This window comes from Leptodactylus fuscus, chromosome 2 (genome assembly GCF_031893055.1).
Source record: "Leptodactylus fuscus isolate aLepFus1 chromosome 2, aLepFus1.hap2, whole genome shotgun sequence".
NCBI classification, from domain to species: Eukaryota; Metazoa; Chordata; class Amphibia; order Anura; family Leptodactylidae; genus Leptodactylus; species Leptodactylus fuscus.
In genome coordinates this window covers 21,614,185-21,638,817 of record NC_134266.1, presented here as the reverse complement: position 1 = coordinate 21,638,817, position 24,633 = coordinate 21,614,185, and the positions used below count along the sequence as shown (strand labels likewise).

The following is a 24,633-nucleotide window of genomic DNA, read 5'->3' as shown; positions in this document are numbered from 1 at the left end:
GAAGGCACTCTGATGACATCCAATCGTTTCAATGGGTGGGGAGGGTTCCCATTTCGATGTCACAAAGTAGGAACGGAACGGAGCATCAGAAGCCCCTTCGGACAGGACACTCAGTTGATTGTTGGATATCCTTCTGCTGGAGCCCCCAATGTTCAGGTTTAACTCTAGGAGAAGCAGCATACTGGTATTCACCACTACACAGTTTGTATCACACTTGAGAAAGGGCAGGTGCCCGAAACGCATCGTGTTTAATAAACTGTTCAAGATTATACTTTGGTGTGCACGCTTACTCCCTACCCCTCCACTCCTGTCGGGCTTGCCTGAGGAATCACCTATCATTCAAGAGAATAGGGCAGATTTGTGATATCAGGTACAACCACTATCGGTACAACCCGGTGCTTGCTAAGTAGTGAAGAGGTCACACTACTCACCCCAACACCGCAGCCGCTTCAAAGAGCTGATCATGATGGGTCCCAGGTATGAGATAGGTCGGGGGTAAACTGGCACATTTCACCACTACAAGCTCTACCATCGCCGATACCCAACATGTGACTGGCCCCCTGCAGCGGGGACACTATAGGAGGTGCAGTTTTATCAGTTGCTATTAGGCCCTGGACCCTCTGCCATATAAACTATACCACACGTTGGGTAGGGGCACCATTCGAGATTCTGTATTGGGGCCCAGGACCTCGAGTAATACTTCTGGCCCAGCCAATGAAGGCAAGAAATGAAATGGGGGACAAGACACTGGAACAGAGGACCGAGGGCAGATATGAAGAGAGCACAGAAACCCCTCCAAGAGCGCGGTACAGCAAAGGGGCCATGTTATTAGGTGGCTTGCACCTACTCAAACAAGGTGCACCCTCCACCAATTTAGGGGTAGAAACCACCCATCTTCACAAATCTCCCCTATGGAGGAGTTGTACGCGATCTCGTGAACTGCAGTGGTTACTCAATAGTTAAAACCAGTGCTACAAAACAAAAACAAAAAAAATGGCGGCGTAGCCCACTGGTTACAGATTTCTGACACATTGCATCAAGGGAAGCGCAGACCAGGCCACAGATCAAGGCAGAAATCAAACATCAATTTAATGCCTAATTTATGGCCGGTCATCTAAAATGACAACCCTGCGTCATAGAGGTGCAAAGTTGTCATTCTGGCACCTAAAAATCACTTTAATAATCCTCCATCAGCTGAATACAGACGGGGAACTTTTTCTCCTGACTTTGTCGAGGATCCCTGGCAGACGCAGCACCAGCAGCAATATCTGCACTGCAGTCACTACTCCTGCAATGCAGGCAGGCACATTTACTGCCGTCTGGGCACAAGTGACTTCAATTACAGAGCCGAGGAGCAGCGGGGGATTGTGGTGATCACTTTTCAGAAAATCCCTGCTTTATCGTAGTCAGGAAAAAGACGCAGAATCCCGAACTAAAGCTACACAAAAAACAGTCCCATAATGCGACAACGCTCTCAGCTCAGTCCTGTGGACAGACAAGAGGCCAAGACCAGAGAACGGGACAACCCCACGTCAGTCTACAGTGGTTAGGGACCGTGTACCTGGGACCAGCTTGTCTCATGTCCTGCACTGGGTTATGGTGGTTTCACAATTTGCTGCTGGAAGAGCAAAAGGGTAGTCCATGCCCATATGTCCAAGGCACTACTATGTGCACTGTAGCCTAGGTGCAGGTCCCACCCCTGGCCCAAGCGCACATCCCACCCCTCCCTCCAGCTGAAGAGCAGGTCCCACCCCCAGCTCAAGCACAGGTCCAACCATCACATTCGAGCTCAATTGCAGGTTCCACCCCCGGCTCAAACGCAGGTCCCACCACCCGGCTGAAGCGCAGGTCCCACCCCTCCCTCCAGCTGAAGTGCAGGCCCCACCCCCCAGCTCAAGCGCAGGTCCAACCATCACATTCGAGCTCAATTGCAGGTTCCACCCCCGACTCAAACGCAGGTCCCACCCCCGGCTCAAGCGCAGGTCCCACCCCTCCCTCCAGCTGAAGTGCAGGCCCCACCCCCAGCTCAAGTCCAACCATCACCTTCCAGCTCAATTGCAGGTCCCACCCCCGGCTCAAGCGCAGGGAATCACCAACACCAACCCCCCCCCCTCCTCCGGCTCAAGCGCAGGGAATCACCAACCCACCCACCCCCGCCCCCCCTCCGGCTCAAGCGCAGGGAATCACCAACCCCCCCCCCCCCCTCCGGCTCAAGCGCAGGGAATCACCAACCCACCCCCCCTCCGTCTCAAGCGCAGGGAATCACCAACCCACCCCCCCTCTCCGGCTCAAGCACAGGTCCCCTCCCTGGTTTAAGCACAGTTTCCACCACCCCCTCCGGCTCAAGCGCAGGTCCCACCCCTGGCTCAAGCGCAGGTCACACCACCCCCTTCTGGCTTAAGCGCAGGTCCCACCACCCCATTTCGACTCAAGCGCAGGCCCCACCCCATCTGGTTGCAGCATCGTCTTGCAGACCTTCATAAATGATGACCTATCATTAGCATAGGTTATCAATTGAAGATCTGCGGGATCCAACACCCAGGACACCATGGATTAGCTGTTTGAAGCACCAGCTATGCTCCTTGAGCGCAACTGCCATTCCTAAGGCTTGATCCCAGCTCAGTCCCATTCAAGTGAATGGGGCTGAGCTGTGATAGCAAGCACAGCTGCTATACAATTGGGGCTTGGTAAGTGCTGAAGCTACAGTGTTCTCCCCCAAACGCTGCCACCTCTTCAAACAGCTGCTCAGTCAGGGTCTGTGTGTCTGACTCTTGCAAATCTTTAATGTCCTATCCCAAGGCCAGGTCATCACATATTTAGCTTGGAAAACCTCTTTTAAAGGAGTTGATCGTATACAAAATGCCTCAAAAGCGAATAATAGTGCCATGTAGGGGCAGAAATATAGAGCTAATGAAGCAATGAAGACAATTATCTTATGAATATCCAAATCAGCCTGCAAGTGCATTAGGGGCGGAGCCTAAGGTGCTAGAGCTGCCTACAGGTAACCAGGACACCGACAGAGGCTAAAAGTGCCAATCATGGCGAAAGCAGTGGCTTTGAGTCGTAATTCCAGAGAAGGACACTTGCCACTGTATACGTAGCCACATCAGGCTCCGCCCCCAGTGCACTTGCAGAGCGATTTGAATATTCATAAAAAGATGATTCTCTCTATGGCTTCATTGGTTTGTTGTCACATTAGATACCCATGACGGGGCCAATTCATCACCTAATGTTTAAATTATCCCCTGAAGAGAGACGTGGGGGGAAAATAAGGGCTGGGCCAACCAAGTGTATGGAGGTATTCATTGGAATAACCATAAAGAAAGTATAGGGACCGCAATAGGAATCACATATACAAGGGAGACGGCCCTTTAAATTCTGATTGAGAACATTAAAGGGAGTAATTTTGTGCTTTTCCCTGCAATATGTAACCCCATGAAGTCTGATATTAATAAATGAATCCCTGGCTGGCACTTGTTGCTCGAGCGCTCTCAGTCCGAGCAATCCGTCTGCTTCAACAACTGCTGGTGCACTTGGGGGACGCGGAGCGTTGTGGGGAAGGCATGTGGGCTTTAATGAGTGACTAATGGAGGATCAGAGCCCATATTAGGTTGGCAGGGGGAAAAAAATACTTAAAGATTATAATTAGGTGATGATTCATCCGAAAATGAGGAAGCCGAATATTCAGATTTCCCAATAGTAAACTAGTACTTGTAAAGCGGTTGGAATAATATTTCTATAGAACAGCACAAAAGCCCATCAGCTGCAAATGAATCACATCAAAACAGTCGCACTCATCCTTATCATAGAAAGGAGGAGATAATATACATGATAAGATATACAACAAATAGAATGGAAAATAAAATGATATTTAAAAAAAAAAAAAAACAATACACACAATATATAATACACACAATATAAAATACACACACACACACACACACAATACAAACAATATATAACACACAATATATAGTACACATAATACACACATACAATATAATACACACAATACCCAATACACATAATACAAACACACAGTGTAATACACATAATACAAACACACAATATAACACACAATATAAAATACACACACATACACACACTATAATACACAATACAAACAATATACAAATACACAACATACACAATATAATACACAATATAAAATGCACACAATACACAACACACAGTATAACACAATACAAACACAATGCAGCATAATACAAATATACACAATATAATACACAATATAAAATACACACAATATGATACACATAATATACACACAATACACAATATAAAATACACTATAATACACAATATAAAATACACACAATATAATACACAATACAAACAATATATAATACACACAATACACAATATAAAATACACACACAATACTCATAATACAAACACACACAATATATAATACACACACACATTATAAAATACACACAAACAATAGAATACACATAATACACACAATACAAATATAAAATACACACGCACAAAATAATACACATAATATAATACACAATATAATACAATATATAACACACACACACAATACAAAGCATCGCAACTCTTCAAACTTTATCATTCTGGATCTTTCATCTCCCAACAAGTCTATTTTAGTAAATACTTGCCTCCACCCCAAAAAAAAAAAACGCTGCAATAAAAACTGCAATGTGTTTACAGGTGCTGAAACTAACAACACTGTTTGCTCAAGAAGGGTGGGGGTACAGAAAAAAAAAATCCAACTATGTCAAATCGGTGGAGCGGCGGCTTTTAGAGGATGCCAATAGGTGGAGATGACTTGTGACCTCCCCAGTTGTCACCCCTGAACCATCACCATTTCTATGGAGCTCCAGGTGAATGTGATGTTTGTGTACGTGCTGACAACTTTCTCCCTGTGGTATCGGCGGGCATCACGCTGGCTGGCATCATTAAGTAATCCTCTCATCTCTCCTATTGTAATTGCTCTGTTGTGAAAAGTTTGCTTTCATGTATAACAATTAGGACCTGTCACAGCAGCGACCAGATCGCTGCACAGTAATCCCATGTTTGCAGAACGCCCATAGAAAGGCTTGCAGAGGCAGGCAGCCGGAAACCTGCTCTACCGGGTACACAAGTGTTTGTGGAAACCAAGGCAGCCATTTAGATTGGGACATCACTACAAGGGGGCAACCCCCAGCCCCCCATCTCTAAAGGTTATAGATATGCCAGGTTGTAGCCTGTGCAGCACCAGGAGTCAAGAGTCCAGTGGGCGGTCCTAGTCATCCATCTTTCTCTAACTCATAGTTAAAGCCGTTTCCCAGGATTAGGACACAGATGAACTATCTTTAGGACAGGTCAGGATTATCTACACGATAGGGGTCAGGCGCCCCAACACCCCCACCGACAAGCTGCTTTAAGAGGCTGCAGCCTTTTCTCTACATGCTTGGCATAGTGCTGACCATTGTATAGTGGCTGTGCTTGGTACTGCAGCTCAGTCTCACTCATTTGAATGGGACTGAACTTCAAACAGTCTACATGACTCAGCATGTAAAAGGCAAATCAGCACAAATCACCATGATGGCTTCTAACAGATGGATGCTAGGTCAATCTCTTATTAAAAAATATCCTTAAAAGGTTAAGGCCCCATGTAGTGAGCTGTAGAAAAAAAAAAAAACCCGCGTTGCGTGAAAAAACGCAGCAGAAACGCTTTGCGTTTCTTCCTGCAGAGTTTTCCTTTGCAGATTTTCTGCTTCCATTATAACTAGAGGAAAACCGCTAAAGTTTACTGTAGGTGTAACGGACATGCTAACGCAACGTTTTGGAAATCGTAGCATTTCTGCAGTGTGTATTTTTCTGCAATGTGTATAAAACTGTAGAACGCCGCATTTTTTGCTGAAGTATTCACACCACGTGGGGCCCCAGCCTAAAGGGTGTCCCAGTCAGAGCAAGTCATCCCGACTAGAGATGAGCGAACACTGTTCGGATCAGCCGTTCCGAACAGCACGCACCCATAGAAATGAATGGAAGCACCTGGCACGGTGACCGGCCGCCGGCAAAGTATACGTGCCAGGTGCTTCCATTCATTTCTATGGGAGCGTGCTGTTCGGAACGGCTGATCCAAACAGTGTTTGCTCATCTCTAATCCTGACCACTGGGACCACCTTCAATGGCACGGCCAGAGATAGCCAAAACGGAGTGGCACGAGGTTTCCGTCATGGTACTCCATTCTTGTGATTGGTGGAGGTACCCTGTGGTCATCCCACCACCGATCAGCAAGATACCCCCCTTAATTTTTGGACAGATAACCTGGTCTGACTAGAATATCCCTTTAACTAGCTCGAAAATGGGCTTTTATGGCGGTAGGTTCCTTTTAAGAAACCACAAGCCCACCATTGCAGACGCCCAAGGAAGACAGATCCATCCATAGAAGAGTTTCCCGAGAACTTCTTGACCTGCACGTTGGGTAAATTTAGTGAAACCTCAATTGGAGACAGACTATTGTTTAGGATATGACAGAGGGTGTAGAGGATCGCTGCGGCCGCGGCTCGACCACAAGATTACGGCTCTGGACATGTCGTGTGTTATGGATAGAATAATCCCTGCCAGCCGGCACCCTGCACATAGACGGCTCCATTATTAGGGCGTCATTACAATTCATGTAGACAATCCCGCAGTGTATTAGGAGTAGCCGGCCGCTCACCTACTTACCTTACCCGCCAATTTACCGGCTGAATATACACGGTTAATGGAGAGCAATTACAAGTCATTAAATAAGAGTTGTCAGATCTGACCCACATCGCACGAGACTTTGCTACTGGAGAAGGCAGCGCCTAAAACTAGAGCAAGTTCAGGACAACGTGAAGGAAGTTTCCAAATATCTAAGATAACCTCCTGTATATTACGTATATATAACAGATATATTCTATCGGATAAAATCCTACTTTCATCCATACAAAAACTGACCCACGTTTATCATACGTCTCCCGAAAAATATAAATAAAAATATATATATTATTTATTTTATTATTATTATTATTTATTTTATATAGCTATAAGGGTTATCCAATAATAAAAAAAATATGGCTGCTTTGAACTGCTCTGATGCTACATTAAAGTGACTAGAGCCAAGCTGCAATACCGTACACAACCTACGGACATGAGTGGCACTGTTTTTCAAAGAAAACCCAAAATCTGGGAAAATCCCTTAAAATGTCCTTATCAGGAGGTTCTTAAAGTGATTCTGCCATTAAAACCTTTTTTTCTCCCCAACACGTCGGAATAGCCTTAAGAAAGGCCATTCGTCTTACACTTATAGTATTGTAAGCGGTCATTTTCTTGTGGCCGGCGGGCATGCGCAGTCGGCTTTGCCCTAGAAGTTTGAAGCCAACCCCTGGAAGAAGACGAGTCAAGACCCCGTTTCTGAAGAAGATCAAGGCGGCGCTGGAGAGTTCTCTTGCAGCATTGGGGACGCCCCCAGTGCTGCGAGAAAACTAATTTGCATACCGGCAGAAAACGGGATTTTAACCGAGCGGCGAGGCGGAGAAGACATCTAAAGGTAGGAGAAGAATAGCCTTTCTTAAGGCTATTCCGATGTGTTAGGGAGAAAAGAAATTTTTTACCGGTAGAATCCCTTTAAGGCTTCACAATTTAGGCATCATATCCCACTTTATGGGGCTTTATCTGATCTGTTAGGCTAGGTTCACATGCAGACTCAGATGCAGATTCCACCGATAATTGTATGCTGTAAGTCACCGTGTTCCCACCCACTTGCCTATTTGCATCAACACTAACAGGACTTATATCTTTGGAATGGGTGAACAGATTTGGATGAAGAAAATGCTGTACTGTTCAGGGCGACAGCGCCAATCAGATGTAGGTCATGACCCGGTGACAGATCCTCTTTGAATGATGTATCTGAAGTACAATGGTACCTAAATGTGGTTTCCCTTTAAGTGGAAACATGACTGCAGCCACCATAAGATCCCAGATCCCAAGGTGTACTTATGGCTACGGCCCTGCTCTGCTTCTCCGCATGTCGTTTCCTGTTCATAAACTCACAGATCCCCTGTAAGGAGCCTTCTCAGGTGTTTTAGAAGACTTCAAGGAATTGTTCCTGAGCAAACAATTAGAACATTTACAAGGCTATAAAGAGAGGCTGGGTGTTACAGTCTATAACATATAATCGCAGTGATCGCTATACCATGTGTGCCGGCCCTTTAAAAGCCACCCTCTAAACCTGCCTGGCGTCCTGACAGCCAAAAAGTCACCCATTATTGAGATTACCCAGAATAAAATTCTGTTCAAAGAAACAACCGGAGTGAAATAAATTCCCTTTACACCAAGTAACACTCCAGTAACACCGCCCCATACCCTACAGATACGACGCCTTTACTGCTGATCTAAAGAGCAGGCCTCGGTATATCCATGTGATGGCCTTACCATGTGGCCGCAGCTGTATAATGAGGACAGCAGGGGCTACAACTGTGACCTTACACTAGTCCTTGTTCACACCTAACACATTTACATTTCGCACATGTATCAGGGTAGATTTACTGCAAGAACAACCAAAATTGAATAACCACAGAAGTCAGAAAACCTGGTAACAAAATGGCAGGAAATCTGTCACCATTCAGACCTGAAGCTGTCATAGTGATTTTGTAGCGATGACTATCAAGTGTTCTGTTTCCCTACAGCACTCCCGCAGGCAAACTGAAGAATTACACAAATTAAAGTCTATGTAATGCACACATGTTATGTGCCATTGTGGGCAAGAGATGCCCTTTTCTGGAAGCTTCTACCTGGGGGAGGGGGAGGTCCACTTGAATTAACTTCTAATACCCTTAAAAAGTACTTGAACCTGTGTCTTGTAATCCAAGACTAGAAGGTGCTCCTGAACCCACAGGTCCTTAATATGTAAAAATGTGCGGTCTCAGCCAACTGCTCAAGAGATGCAAGAAAAGTGGAGGAATTGCCCGATTATAGGGCTGAGCACCTTGAGGAATTGCCCGATTATAGGGCTGAGCACCTTGAGGAATTGCCCGATTATAGGGCTGAGCACCTTGAGGAATTGCCCGATTATAGGGCTGAGCACTTTGAGGAATATACTAGAATTCAACAGGAAATCTAACTATTCAAATTCAACGTCATTCTTCCCAGCAGGACCGCCCAGTTATCTAAGGCCCAGTTCACATCTGCGTTCAGGGAGACTGTTTGGGGACCCTCAAAAAGAAACCTATTGGCATAAAAAAAGTGGTTACCTAAGGAAACCCATGGACCTCAGACTATAATGGAGTCAGTTTGGTTCCCGCACCAAACACGCGGAGAAAAAAGTTCTGCTTGCCAGACTTCTCACCGCAAGTTTCACACGGAAACCAAACGGACCCCATTATAGTCTATAGGGCCCCTGGGTTTCCCAGGTAAGCTTTTTTATGTGCATAGGTTTCCGTTTGGGGGATCCCCAAGTGGACTACACAAACAGAAACCCGAACGCAGATGTGAACCGGGCCTTAGGGGGCAAGAAATATCTGACGGCCTAAGGAGCGTTTGCTCAACAGCTACCTAGCCATCTTAAAGGGGCCACTCCAAACACTTATCTCCCATCCTGTTGGGAGGGGATGAGTGTCAGCCTGTTGATGGTTCAACCACTAAGAACCCCCAGTGATCAGGAGGACAGGGGGACAAGAAACCCCCCTGAATCCTGTTGGAGAATGAAGCATTACTGCATTTGCGTGGCCAGCGAGTCTTTCAATTCTATGGGGTTCTGAAGACTGCAGTCCTGGCAGCCCCATAGGGGTGAATGGAGCGGGGGTCATGTAAGTACGTTGGGGCGTCATTCACAGGGAAGCTTCGATGAGACTTTGTTCCTAGTTCTGCTGATCCCTGGGGGTCCCAGAAATCTGCAGTCGGGCACATTTTCATCGCTAACCTTCAGCCAGTGGAGGCTCAATGAGGTGCCCCCTATACAGGGCCGGGCTCCTGCAGGGGAGATCCTATTTTTGTCCTTTTTCATGGAGTCTGCAATATACTTAAGTTTGTGAAAATCGAGGCCCTACGAATGTAAAAAAATAAAATCATCCGCTTTTCATGGCCAATGTTTATCCATGGTGGTGTAAATATAGACTTGGTAATGAATCTTTACACATATATATATTTATATTTTAATCTACTTCTAAACCCAATGCCATATAATATATTGTAAAACCCGCTCGTGTACAAGCATGTATAAACTCTTTATTCCTCCCACCATACATACTTTACTCCATACAACAAAAGAGATGTTTTGCCGCTTCCTTCCAGGACTAATCCATAAAACAAAAAAGTAGCGGGAAGACAAAGAGAAGCGAACGACCCGCTGTCTATTAGAAAGTGCGCTTTAGTAACCCACAAGTCACGATGAATGTAGATCTGGAAGGAGCTGCCATTGTCTATGGGAAGGAGTCCATCAATGTCTATCAGCCACAACCCAGGGATACAAAGATAGGTCACAGAGTCTGCGTGTGGCAACTTGTAGTCCTTTCTCAAGGCAGCCTCCCTGTCTAGTGCTATGTATTACTAATGGGATGGAAGACCGCCCAAGAGACATGCGAGGAACATAGCGAGGGGAACACAAAGAAAATGTGGTTTAGGTTTGGTGCCCTGCAGCGGGATATTACCCTAGTGCGGAGGAATGGAGTCGGATGTAATAACCAGGATATATGGAGATCCTCTACTTTCGTTTACCTGGACGACCGGGAGACATTGCACAAGTTGGTTCCTCCTGACTCAAAGCCGGTTCTTCCAGCCTTCCCAGTACGAATCCTGCAACTAACTAGTGAGTAGATCTGACGTGGAGGACCTTCATTCTCCACCCTGGTCTTCAGCTCCTTGTACATAATGGAAGTACGTAAAGGAGCAACAAATATCCAAGAAGGAACTCTGCAAATTTGGCATCTAAAAGGCATCCAAAAAGCTCCAACTTCAGTAGTAGAAGCCATCTCATGTGGATGGTGGTGACCTGACTCTCCCATGACAGATGATGCCACGTGAAGGAAGGATGGACCATGTTGAGTTGTCACGTCCCACCTTTTGTTCTCTCGGCAGATAAGCGGTTGCCAGATATTTCTGGCAGTGACTTACACTCCTAAATCTCCTCGCACTTTGCTGAATAGTCGGAAAGAATAGATGTCATCGCCTAGTTGATGGCTTTGATGTGTAGGAGCAACTAAAAAATTCCCAAAAACCTTGGACCGTGGAAGTAATATGAAGAGCACGTGACAGATCTATCTGGTGTTGCATAGGTCCATACGTTGACTAAGTGAAACGGTTTGACTCTGATAAACATTATTTGGCACAGAGTCAATGACATCCCCAGACAAGATGATGGATACCAAAAAAGTCCACCAAGCAAAAAAAAATGAGAAGTCTCTCTTGTGGATGAGAGACTGTGCAAAAGCTATTTGCTGCGGAGATTGAGGAGACCAAACATGAGACAAGTGGTTCATTTTACAACATTGAGGGATCCCACCCAAAAGACATAGCATGTAACCACTTATAAGATTACAAAAAGTCTTCAAAATCAGCCATCTTGCTAAATTATGGTAGTCCTGGAACGGTCTCTTACTGGCAACAATACTCCGACATGACTACGACTACACGTCGCACAAACACTACAAGTTCTTCTGAAAAAAATGGATGATCTAGAGCAAAAAACGTCTAAACCACAAACGTTGCAATAACTTGTTACACTTTTTCTTTTTGCTCACCCATCTGTAGAAATAAAAATATCTTAGTCCCCCATACAATGTGGAAAAACAGCCAAATATATAGTCAGCTTTAGTTGTATGAAGAACATATTTTCGACCAGCCATACACATCAGATAAAGGTTGGCATTATCTGTCGATTTTGGTTAGGTCCAGGATGTTGGGACAGTAGGTCAAACCACCGACTCCCCTAATTTTCCAAAGCCCGACTACGACTTCATCATCAATGGCTCCAACTCTGACTCTACAGCCCTGGTTAGATCAGTTGACTAAGGGGTACTATTCCGTTATCGGGCCAGCAGAGCTGTTCAGCACTAGTATCGGGACAGCAGCAAGCAAGGCCGCATACCCGCATCGCAGTACAGTTCCGGACAGCATCGCGCATCGCAGATGAGTTTGGGACAGCATCGGGTTCAGCAGCATTCACACACACACACAGCTAATTGTAAGTGGATATACTTTATTTCGTAATTGCCGGCAGAGATGCTCAGCACTAGTTATCGGGACAGCAGCAGCATCGTAGTGAGAGAAATGGACGTGCCGGGCTGGTCCGATGCTGACAGAAAAATTGGGCGCCAAATTAGTGTGTTCGTAGTTGTAGTCACAGTACTCACCATTGTTTCAGTCACAGTTCTCAGCAGTTTTGTCAGATGGATTACACGCTGTGGGATTTACCTGCAGATGAAAAATCAGCAATTGAACTGTTCCAAGCCAATGGTCTGATCCATAAGAGCCGGTTTTGTGTTCGTAACCACCAGATGAAAATGTGTTTTTTGGCCAAAGCATCTCCAAAATGGCGGTGCAGCAAACGTCCGTGTGACGAAAAAAAGGGTGTGAGATCGCAAACTTGGTTTGCCAACTCACGCATTCCTTTTCTTACGGCTGCCCGTTTCATTTATTGTTGGTGCCAAGAGCTGACATCCGTAGAGTTTTGTGAACAGCAATTGAAGATGAATCACAACACCTTCGTAGATTGGAATAATTACCTCCGCGAAGTGTGTACAAGTGCCTTAATATCCCGACCTTCTACAAAAATAGGAGGCCTAAACAAAGTGGTTGAGGTGGATGAAAGCCTTTTTACAAAAAGGAAAAACAACAGCGGCCGGGTTCTGCCACCACAATGGATCTTTGGAGGATTGTGCCGTGAGACTAAGGAGTGTTTTGTTGTTGCAGTCCCAGAAAGATCAGCTACAACATTGATAGCTTCTATTAAAGCCAACGTGGCAGATGGGAGTATAATATACTCTGATTGCTGGAAGGGGTATAATACTACAGACTTAAAAGCTGCTGGCTACGACCATTTAACAGTGAACCACAAGTACAATTTTGTTGACCCAAACACTCAGTGCCACACGCAAAATGTGGAACGTTTGTGGGGAAGTGCTAAATGGCGCAATAAAAGACAGCGCGGAACAGCCCGCCAGCATCTGGAGTCATACTTAGCCGAATTTATGTGGCGACAAAATCATTCCAAAGAAACAATGTTCACAGATTTGTTAAAAGAGATCGCTAATTTCATGCCTCCTGTTTAAGACAAGTTATATAACACAGCCCGACACGTCCATTTCTCTCACTACGATGCTGCTGCTGTCCCGATAACTAGTGCTGAGCATCTCTGCCGGCAATTACGAAATAAAGTATATCCACTTACAATTAGCTGTGTGTGTGAATGCTGCTGAACCCGATGCTGTCCCAAACTCATCTGCGATGCGCGATGCTGTCCGGAACTGTACTGCGATGCGGGTATGCGGCCTTGCTTGCTGCTGTCCCGATACTAGTGCTGAACAGCTCTGCTGGCCCGATAACGGAATAGTACCGACTAAGGTGTATAGGGGCCTCTGAATCTACCTAAATACCAGTTTCCCCAAAACTCTGGTCCTGCAGGAGACAAGCTGTTGCCAGACCCATCTGGTATCTTCAACAAAAAAAAAAAAAAAAAAAAATACATGCTTGCCCAAGGTAAATTTTTGCCCACCAACCTAACCGACCACCCAGTCATCACTAGTAGGATATCTTGTAGGATTCTTTCAACATTTACATTTTTAGAACCTACTCTACCTTGAGAGGACAGGAACATACCAGTAAAAAAAAAATTTTGAGGACTGTACGCTGGGAACGAAGCTAAACTTACAACCTTCTACTTGTGAGAATAAATGTTTCAGGTGTAGAAAAAATAGCTGACCTCACCCTCATCTTCAGCAGGTCTATCCATCAGCAGGACGAGTCCTCAGGCACAGATAGCGATAGATGAAGCAGCAGAGCTGGAGACATTCCCAGGTGTCTGCTTATCCAATAATGAGCACAGGTGCCTACAGCAACATTTGCAGATCTGATCTCCTGCTCCGGAGGAACACAGGTCTTCCTGTCTTATCAAATTCAGACCAGCCATCTCCATAAAAAAAAAACTGATTCACATATGGTAGAATAGTTGCCGAAATTTTTGCAAATGAAAAAATACTCCTTTGCACCACATCAGTTTTTTTCTGAAGCTTATACATGGATCTCTGCAAGGACCACCTAAATTAAAGGGACAGTGTCAGACATTTCTGCAACCTACCCTTAGGGTAATGTTCACATGGAGGAATTTGGTACTGAGAAGTGGATTTGGCCTTAAAACAAGCTCCAAATTCCATCAAGAACCTGCCATTCATTGTTTTCGATGGTCGACAAGAACACCAGCTGGCAGGGAGAGGAGGGGGGGGCAAAAAAAAACAAAAAAAACACACACAACACCTTGATTTTTCTTCTTGCGGTTTCCACAGCCAATTTATACTCAGAGCCTGCGGCATGCGCCACATTGAGACTAATCGGGGTACAGAGCCAAATTGAGGGAGCCATGATAATGGGCAAAAAAATAAGGCGGATAATAAAAAAAAAAATGCGAGACTAGCCACCAATGAAGTCAAATATCACTAGCACCTCCGCAGGAGGAATGCAGTATTGCACCATGGGGGTAAATCTTTTCTTCCAGTTTTCTCCACGTGTAGAATCTCATCCTAGTGGGACACGCTGATCAGTCCGATACGACAACCCCTTTAGCCTTAAGTACTATCATGGCTTCTATCATAATGATATGTCTATGGTAGTGGAGTCTGATAGACACCATGATAGTACTTAAGGGTTAATGTTGGTATTGTAACAAGGCTGGATTTTCACACACCAATGGAAGACAACCTTATGGGTTTCGAGGGCAATTAGCAGGTTCCTGTGAACGTCTTGCACCGCCGAAATATATGGAGTGTACTTAAGAAGTTTCCCTAAAAAATTTGTACATCTGTGTGAAATTGCCACACCAAATTCTTATTTTTTCCTGGATCTACGGAAAAAAAAAATTTAATTGAGATCTATCATAATGGTTAAACAATTTCATGGGCCAAAGTCAGGGGATTGCTCCAATCTCGATGGTTTTCTTAGTAATTATCGCTGCTTGCTACTCCGTAATAACCTTTCTTATCCTTCATCTGAAGACCTTGTGATGGGCTTCAAGGTCAAGACATCAGTTACCAGGAGAAAAAAAAAAAAAAATCGTGCTAATCACCTGAGATGATGAACAATGCCTTGTCATGTGGCGAGATCTGTCGTAGACACGTATCACCGTCTCATTACCCGGGCTTGAAGTCGGAGTGAGAGAATCTTCTCCTATTGTGTTGAGAGACACCGCCGCCTGCGTTTGATGCCATCAGCTTTATGGTCTAGATTAAAGTCATTGACTGATAAATTGCTATGTTATCTCTGGAGTACAGGACACCCCGCAGAGGGCCATGCATCATATATGCCAAGACATGGGATCTCCAGTGGTAATTGGTAATTTGCATAACAGATGAGGTATTATGGACACCAAAACCAAATTGTTTTGTGTACGGATGGCTTTATATCGTTGGAACCAACTCACGCGATTCACATGTTCCTTGTGATTTCCAGAGGACTATAGCTAAACCTACTAACCGGTGGCCATAAACACATGACACAAGGTTGAATGGACGCCTAGTGGACGACCAACCATGAAGCCATATGTATTCTAGTTCATTATTGTAGCTCAACCTCATGGGCGCCAAGCAAAGGGCCAATACTTCTCAGAATATTCGGAGATAGTGTCTTAATATAGTCTTTAGAAAGCTTCACATTTTGGCTTCTTGAGTGGTCCAAGCAAGGATGGTGTAAGAGTTTCCACAGCAGTAAACAGAAAACCCAAAAAGTTAGCACCAGTGATCAGTTCCTTGGGCTAGCTGGCTCCTGGGTTTGCCAAGTCTATGGCCATCTTTAATATTAACTTTACAACAAAATCAGTATCAGTCGAAGATCCAACAAAATTCGCAGATACAAAAAAATTTCCCCAAAAGTCACGCAATCCAGTAGAACACGCTTGTGTTATTGTCACCTCGATTACATGACAGATACTTTTCAACCATTCCATTCATGTTATTGCACGGGCAACTGTGTTCGTGTGACACTGTCGTAACACGCTACAGCATTCCACGAACACCAAGTAACAATGATGCCTTGTCTATATGGCAGGGGAAATATCGAAGACCGGAGGTTATAAACTTTCCTTTGCCAGATCCTGATGAAGGCCGAGGCATCCTGGGTGACCTTTAGAGATCTATGTGGTGGTAACAAAGTGGGCTCTACATAACCACAACATGTGACTATATACAATGGACGGAATGTCACATTCTCCTTCGCTTTTTCTCTCGAATGGAAAGGTAACAGAAGAAATTTCACATTTGAAGCTGGAGGGGGGCTCAAAAAACGTCAAAAATCTCCATTTGATGACAGCCCATGACCAACAGCAAATGGACTGTGGAAACCGATAACACACTTGGATCATTTCTGACTTCATTGCTCTTTCCTAGTGAAAATCTAATCTCACCACAATATCGAAAATGAGAATTTTGATTCGGCAGCAATGGGATCTGATGGATTACTAGTAGAGATGAGCGAGTACTGTTCGGATCAGCCGATCCGAACAGCACGCACGCATTGAAATGAATGGACGTAGCCGGCACGCAGGGGGTTAAGCGGCTGGCGTCAAAGCGGAAGTACCAGGTACTTCCATTCAGTTCAGTGCGAGCGTGCTGTTCGGATCGGCTGATCCGAACAGTACTCGCTCATCTCTAATTACTAGAATATTCTGGATTTTGAATGTAAATCTAAATTTATTTTTTTAAATTGGAAACAGATCATCAGACTCTAAACATTCACCATATTTAAAAAAAAAAAAAAAAAAAAAAAAAAAAAAATTATTGCTCCAATATACAATAAAAATTAGATCTCTTGGTTTAGGCCTCATGCACACATCTGGTTTTACCGTCAACGTACTCTCCGTTTTTTACGGATAGAACACTGACCCACTGAAGTCTATGGATCGCAGTTTCTCACCCACTGAAGTCAATGAGATCATTTGGTTTTTATAGAAGGGATCGGTGAAAAACTGAAATCTCAAGACTTTACAAATAGATCCTCGGAGAAATTTTTCACAGAAGAAAGCTAAAGTAGATGTGTTCATTGGTCGGTTTGTAATGGCATTCGTGCAGCCGTTCTGTCAATTTGTTGTTTTTTGACAATTTAAAAAATAAATAAATAAAAAATATTAAAAACAAATAAAATTAATTTCGTTTTATTTTTTGGCCCACCGATCAGTTTTTGGTAGGACCACCAACCTAAAACCAAACAGGTATAATTGAACATTAGTCCCAAACACACTGGCTTCCAAAAAAATTGCCCAACCTCAACTTTTGTTTGTTTGTTGAAGGCACTGGGCACCCCCTCGGTGTATGGGCTAGTAGATACAGCTCAGCAGAGCCAAAGCCTACGAAGTGAAGAGAAATCTTGTACAGAGCAGCGAGGGGGATGGGGAGGAAAATTCCAAACAAAGATGAACTACAAGAGGAAGAGCTGCCCCCGAGACCCTGCAGAGGTCACCTCCAACAAGACGATGACTAATCTCCCCGGCCAGTAATAGAATACTCTAATAACATAAAAACTGGAGATGCAGCTATAGTCATGTATAGACTATAAGGAGTCATAAGAATGGATTGTAAGCCACCATGCATCACAAGCCATCATCGGGCTACAGAAACACAAAAACGAAATTTGTAAAATTTTGAGCCAAAAATCCATTCGATATCAAACTGCAACGTTGCCAGTGTCCGATCCTTGCCACATTTTTGCAGTACGTGAATGTTACTGCCACGAGTATTGTTTTTGTAGACTATCTTACAAAAATCAGTCTGGCCAAATTAAACATCATCCATCCAGAGACAAAACAAACCACAAACGACAACACCACACGGAACACACACCGTGACGTTGGAGGGATTTCCTAACCTAGTCCTAGGAAAATACGACTAGTCAGTGTTGGACTGGGGTTCCTTGAGCTAACCAGAAAGTGATTGTGAGTAGAGATGAGCGAGTACTGTTGGGATCAGTCGATCCGAACAGCACGCTCCATAGAAATGAATGGATGCACCTGGTACTTCCACTTTGACGGCGGCCGGCCGCTTAACCCCCCGCGTGCCGGCTATGTCCATTCATTTCTATGCGAGCGTGCTGTTCGGATCGGCTGATCCGAACAGTACTCGCTCATCTCTAATTCTGAGGGCCCACTTTCCAAAAATCCCAAGGAAGTAGATCTCTGTATCCTTCGTCTTTGGCTAGACCCTTATTGTGTAAAGGCCGAGTCCACTGGAGGAATCTCTGGTGCTCTTATGGGTCAATCCAACACTTCTACCAATATGGATTCAGAGCTCCAAAAGTGGACTCATTTGGTCAATAAATGGCCTAGATATTGGAGATCACGGTACAGTGAAACCATTTTGAGACGTCCACCCGAAAATTGCCTTAAAAATTGGTGTTCTGGAGAGGTGGGCTTGACAACGATTGCAGGATAGTATGGAAAGTAAAAAATAGAGAAAACATGGTCTCGGCAAGGGGTGGTCTTCTCAAAGAGGTGGTCTCTTGGGGGGAGGGGATTTCACAGAGGATGGCCCCTGGAATTTCTTTACATCTCTGGACACAAAACTTCAACTGCCAGCAAGCCGCAGCTGTCAGGGCATGCTGGGAATTGTAGTGCTCATGGAGGTCGCTGTTGCTTTAACTGTACAAGTCAAGAACACGAGGGGCTGTATCGAAAGCAGATTATACAAAAAGTTGGAATTTGATCAGTTGTGGGCAACAAAGCCACATACATACTACACACACACATACGTGCAGCTATATGGAGATTTGGGGGCTGTAAAAAAGTCCAAATGCAAAGTGCTATGGTATATAGTGGCGCTATATAATCATATTACACAAGCTATACGGCAGGGTTACGCAAAGCAATTTTATTGTCACCAATAACCATCCTCATAATAACAAGTTAGAGCAAATCGGAAATCCTGCGATCGCAGCCGCTGATGCCCACAATACAGCGTGACGCACAATATCACAAATCAGCTCATAGGAAACCTCAGGGAGATACAAATCAGCACCACAAGTGCAGAGAAGCCGAGAACAAAAAGGCACGGCCGATCCAATCAGAACGACAACGTCTTAAGGGGGATTTACGAGAAACTTAATAAAGTTTATTGAAAGGCGTACCGGACCAGAGTTCTGCTCTGGAGGACCCAAATACAGTAACATAGGCTAAAGGCGCAGATGTGGCACAGGTAAGTTGTACAGACTCAGACATAAAACACGATGATCTATGATCGGTTTCCTGATGTAGCAGAGCTGAATAAGTCGTCCTTTCTGCGTTGCGATAGTCACCAGCAAAGAAATCTCAGCAGGTTTACCTGCCATAGTCGCGGCTAATACACTGAACTCTGCTATGTTACAAACTCAGCACAACTACCTCTGTAACTTAATCGTATACCATAAAGACGCCGCACTACACTACGCACAGCAGGGCTATAGTCCTGTACATGAAACGCACCGGCACACGTCCCCGCCGTGCCGCAAAGTGTGCAAGGATCGCAAGCAGAGTAGAGAAGGAGCTCACCCATTGTGCCGCCTGGCGCACGCTTCCCCTCCTCGCTGTCCTCTTCCACATGCTGCTCCACACAAATGAGAGATGAATGTGCTGCCAGGCATGTGGGAGGATCACTAAGTTTCATGTGAAGATGAGACGGGCCATTTGGGCGTGTTGTGGGATTTTTTTTTTTTTTGTAACCTCCTTCCTCCTTTATCTGCTCAGCTCGCCTTTTGGTAGTCGGTCACACTAGACAGCTCCAGCTTGTGGGAACCTGTGGCTAGTGCTGCCGCTGGCCTGATAGCCTGGGGCTAATGGAAGTCACAAATATGCAACCTAAACAGGAGCAAGACAGGTAGCCAACTGCGACACCCCCGCCGAGTGAGGAAAGGGGCTCATGTACAAAAAAAAAAAAAAAAAAAAGCCCAAACAAAATACTTATGGATACTTACATGTACGAAACTTGGGGGGGGGGGGGGGGGAGTAAAGATCCACAAGGTTTTTGAAAAGTTCCCATTAGGAACTTACAGCTGGTTTTGCAGCGAACGACCCCCGAGAACAGAAAACCATCACCTGTACGGTGCGGAATTTGCAACTTCAGCAACAGATTCCGCAGCACAAAAATTCTGCTTCTAAATAGAAGTTTTCAGCTGTGACAAATTCCACTGTGTGAACATACCCTTAGAATGGCGGAATGAGTTCCCTGCAGTGAAAGGATTTGCGCCTCGTCTCTGTGCAACGCTGCAGAATACGCTGGCAATATACAAGCAACAGGAGTAAATAAGAAAGTTCTACTTGCTCAACACTTTAAATAAAACTTATATTTAAAGGGGTTGCCAGATATATCTTTTGATGTGTAGCAGTGATGGTGCCATGAACATGTGACCTAGCGGGGGACCCCTTTAGTCACCTCTAGTTCCAGTGACACCACCTTCAGGCTTCTCAATATAGGTCCCGGGCTTGATGTCAGCAATGACGTTGAATTTGTGTCAAGAGACTGCTGTAGCCAAACACAGCCCTCAGCGGTGACTTCTTCACAATCGGCACGTGGCTGCTCAGATGTGCCATTTGTGAAGAGGTCACCTGGCACCAACTGCGAGGAGGTTGTAGACTTAAGACCAAAAGCTGGAACCGCTGAAAATGGACGATGGAGGACTGAGGAGTAAAGTTGTTCTATGTTCTTAGCCCCTTCAGCAGAACTGTTAAATATTAAAGAATATCAGACTTCCCCTTTAAGACTGATCTCAATGGTAAGCTCACGGATCACTAGATCCCACTTGGCATTTCTGCGGTGACCACTTCAGCCATTTGCTCCCTGGAAACAAGGGGCCACCTCACTAGGTGCAAAGGGGTCAAGGGACTCCAAATCTTTAGCAGACAATTATAGGAAACCATATTTAAAAAAAATTAAAAAAAAATACCACTTTAAGGAGGGGATTGGTTCACACTTACAGCGATCAGTCCTGTGCAGACAAGGCCCTACAGACCATAAGGGGCACTTCTATTTGGAAATGTTCGTATTGTTAGAATAGGTCTCCCGGGAACTATTAATCAAAACATGACGCCGAGTCTGTCACAAAGAAAACGGCATCCAACTTTCAGACCTAATACAGGGAGGACTCGACGAAGATGCCACCTATCAACACCTGGCACAGATTTTAGTCGTAATGATGCCAGCAAGACAAATAATAGCGGAGAAGGCAAACATACAGCTGGGCAGTGCCTGGAAAGTATCAGAAGAACATTGCTGCTCAGTGCCACTTACACAGGAAACAGTCGCAGTACCGGATGCTACCTGTGGACATGGGTGGCGCTGTTTATGTGCAACTTGACCCAATTCACTTTAATGGAGAGGAACTACAATACCAGTCAGCTTGAGGACAGGTTTGCAGCAAAAGGTTTCTTGCACCCAAGACAATCCCTTTACTCCTATGTGTATGTGTCAGAAATAGAAGACTACTGCTAAGCAATGCTGCCCCTACTGGCAACACATGAGAATGGCAATGAAGATTTTGTGCAGAAACCATAACCAAAACTTTTTGCATCCCAATTACAAACCTCAGTGCAAATCTTATTAAAAGATACAATAGTCTGGGTGATGCATGTACAGTTTAGTCAAAATTTACCAAAATTAAATTAGTAAAAAAAAAAAAAAAACAGATTTGTAGAAAAAAAATTTCTGTGTGTATATTTTACGTGTTTTTTATTTGTTTTTTCACTGTTATATAAAGTTTCACACCTATAATTTTTTATTTAAAGGGGACCTTTCACTCAGTCTGAAAACCCCAATGACATCCCTCATCTGATCGGCGCCGTCACCCTGAGCATTTCGGTGTTTGGTTTATCCAGATCCGTTCAGCTATTTCAAAGATATAAGCCCTGAGAGTGTTGCTACAAAGTGGTGCATACAAGCCAACTGGGCAGTAACACTACCGCACAGAGGCCCCGCCTCCACTAGCCCACTTGGCTACTAGGCTCAAACTTGCTTTAACAGTCAAAGGGCTTATATCTTTGGAATGACTGAACGGATTTGGATAAACAAAACACCAAAACGCTCAGGACGACAGCGCCTATTGGGTGTCGGCTGTCATTGGGGTTTTCAGATCTGGTGATAGGTCCCCTGCAAAGAAGTATACTTGCTAACTCCTAAGGTGCACGTGGGCTGTCATGTGGTTGTTTCTGCCTCAGCCAAAATGGCGGAATAGCTTTTCTGACTTTATGGTCTAGATCCGTGCCTAGGTTACAGAAAGACTACAATCTAAAGTTTACTGATCCCCAATCCCGCCCCTCACCCCCTTCCTCCAGCTCTAGGTAAATACAGGACTCCATAGGTGAATGGAGAGATTCCATCTACAACATTTGGCGTGGTTCCTTCCGCCGTTTGCCGGTATTTCAGGACAATCTTCTCTTTCAACCCCAGAGGTTTTCATACTTGGACTGCTCCATCTAATAAAAACATAGTGAGTGATCGGCGCTCCCCGTACCGGCAGAAATAACCTGAAGAAGCGTCACACCGGCGGCGACTTCATTTTCCCCCCGGGTTGAAGGCCAAGGACACCTCTGCAAGTAATGAGACTAAAATTACGAAACTCTATACACCGCCTTGACTGAAATACAGCCTGCCGGTACGTGTATACAGCCCCTATGCAGAGTGGTGAGTCTCCATAGCAACAGACTACGTAGTCAAGTGTTCGGTCTTTCCACCTACTTTCTTTTATTACAGAGTTTACCTCATGGTTCAGGTGAAGATCTCAATGGATGTCATATTTCAAGGGATTGTCCAGGTATGAAACGTCACAGTCAAATACCCCATAAGGGTAAGTTCACATGGGATTTTTGGTCCGGAACCTGAGGTGGACCAAAATACTGGAAGCTGCAACTGCGCGCGCTCCGCTCCAGATTAGGCCCAAACAAATGGGCCTAGTCGGGAGGAGGGAGTGTCTTCAGGTGGATGTCGGTGAGGTGAATCCACCCGAAAGAATGAACATGTCGCTTCTTTTTTTCCGGGTAACTAGGAATGGCGGGGCTCGACCGACCCCCTCCTACGCATTCCTGCGCGCTCTATTATGCCCCATAGTGGCCCCTGCACACAGTATTATGCCCCATAGTGGCCCCTGCACACATTATTATGCCCCATAGTGGCCCCTGCACACATTATTATGCCCCATAGTGGCCCCTGCACACAGTATTATGCCCCATAGTGGCCCCTGCACACATTATTATGCCCCATAGTGGCCCCTGCACACAGTATTATGCCCCATAGTGGCCCCTGCACACAGTATTATGCCCCATAGTGGCCCCTGCACACACTATTATGCCCCATAGTGGCTCCTGCACACAGTATTATGCCCCATAGTGGCCCCTGCACACAGTATTATCCCCAATAGTGGCCCCTGCACACAGTATTATCCCCCATAGTGGCCCCTGCACACAGTATTATCCCCCATAGTGGCCCCTGCACACATTATTATGCCCCATAGTGGCCCCTGCACACAGTATTATGCCCCATAGTGGCCCCTGCACACAGTATTATGCCCCATAGTGGCTCCTGCACACATTATTATGCCCCATAGTGGCCCCTGCACACAGTATTATCCCCAATAGTGGCCCCTGTACACAGTATTATGCCCCATAGTGGCCCCTGCACACAGTATTATGTCCCACTGTGGACACCCATAAACAATTATTATACTCTGGGGTCTTTTCAGACCCCAGAGTATAATAATCGGAGACCCAGAGGAATAAAAACAAACTACTGCTTCTTACCTGTCCCCCAACTCCTACGCTGTCGGCCTCCGCTCCTTCAATGACGTCGGACGTCACATGACCTAGGACGCAGGCCAGGTTCATGTGACGTCAGACAACTAGGAAGAAGGCCTGGCAGGATCGTGAAGAGGTAAGTAACAGTGTTTATGTTTCTTTCCTCTCTCGGTCCGCTGATCATTATACTCGGGGGTCCGAAAAGATATAATGATAGCAGCGGTAGTGGCTGTCACCGGGCCCCGAATGTCCCAGGCCCTGTGGCAGCTGCCTCTGCTGCTATGGCGGTAGTTACGCCACTGGCTGTCTGTTTGGTCAGGATTTTGAGGCAGATACGGCCTCAAAATCCTGACCAAAAAACCCTGTGTGAACTTCCCCTTAGGGATTTCCTTATAGAGGGGAGGTCCCCTATCATCTCTTACAAAGAGCAGGTCTTGCTCCAGAGGACTTCTTTGAAGACATCCACATCCCCAGGATCTCGAGTATGGACGCCAGCTCCGTCCCTATTTATTAAATGATTTCGCCCAGATCAGACATGTATGGCCTATTTGTAGGGACACGTCTCTCGGTCATGTCACAGGAGTCTGACACACTCTCCATCAAGGTGATGACCCCGTTTTGCTTGCTCAGCAGGGTGTGCACCTGTATGGAGAGCAGAGCGCAGCCCGTACAATGACGTGCGA

General features: G+C 45.3%; 1 protein-coding gene across 5 annotated transcripts in view; it reads right to left on the bottom strand.

Annotated features, from left to right (window-relative positions):
• Nucleotides 1–24,633, bottom strand: part of TIAM1 (TIAM Rac1 associated GEF 1) — a 216,644-nt gene that overhangs the window by 107,199 nt on the left and 84,812 nt on the right. Inside the window, exon 1 of one of the 5 annotated variants that reach the window (XM_075263434.1) lies at nucleotides 19,721–19,822. The exons of the other annotated variants lie outside the window; for them this stretch is intronic. The gene's annotated coding sequence lies outside the window, so the exon portion shown is untranslated. Of the gene's footprint in view, nucleotides 1–19,720; nucleotides 19,823–24,633 lie in introns of those variants that run through there. 5 annotated transcript variants of the gene reach the window in all.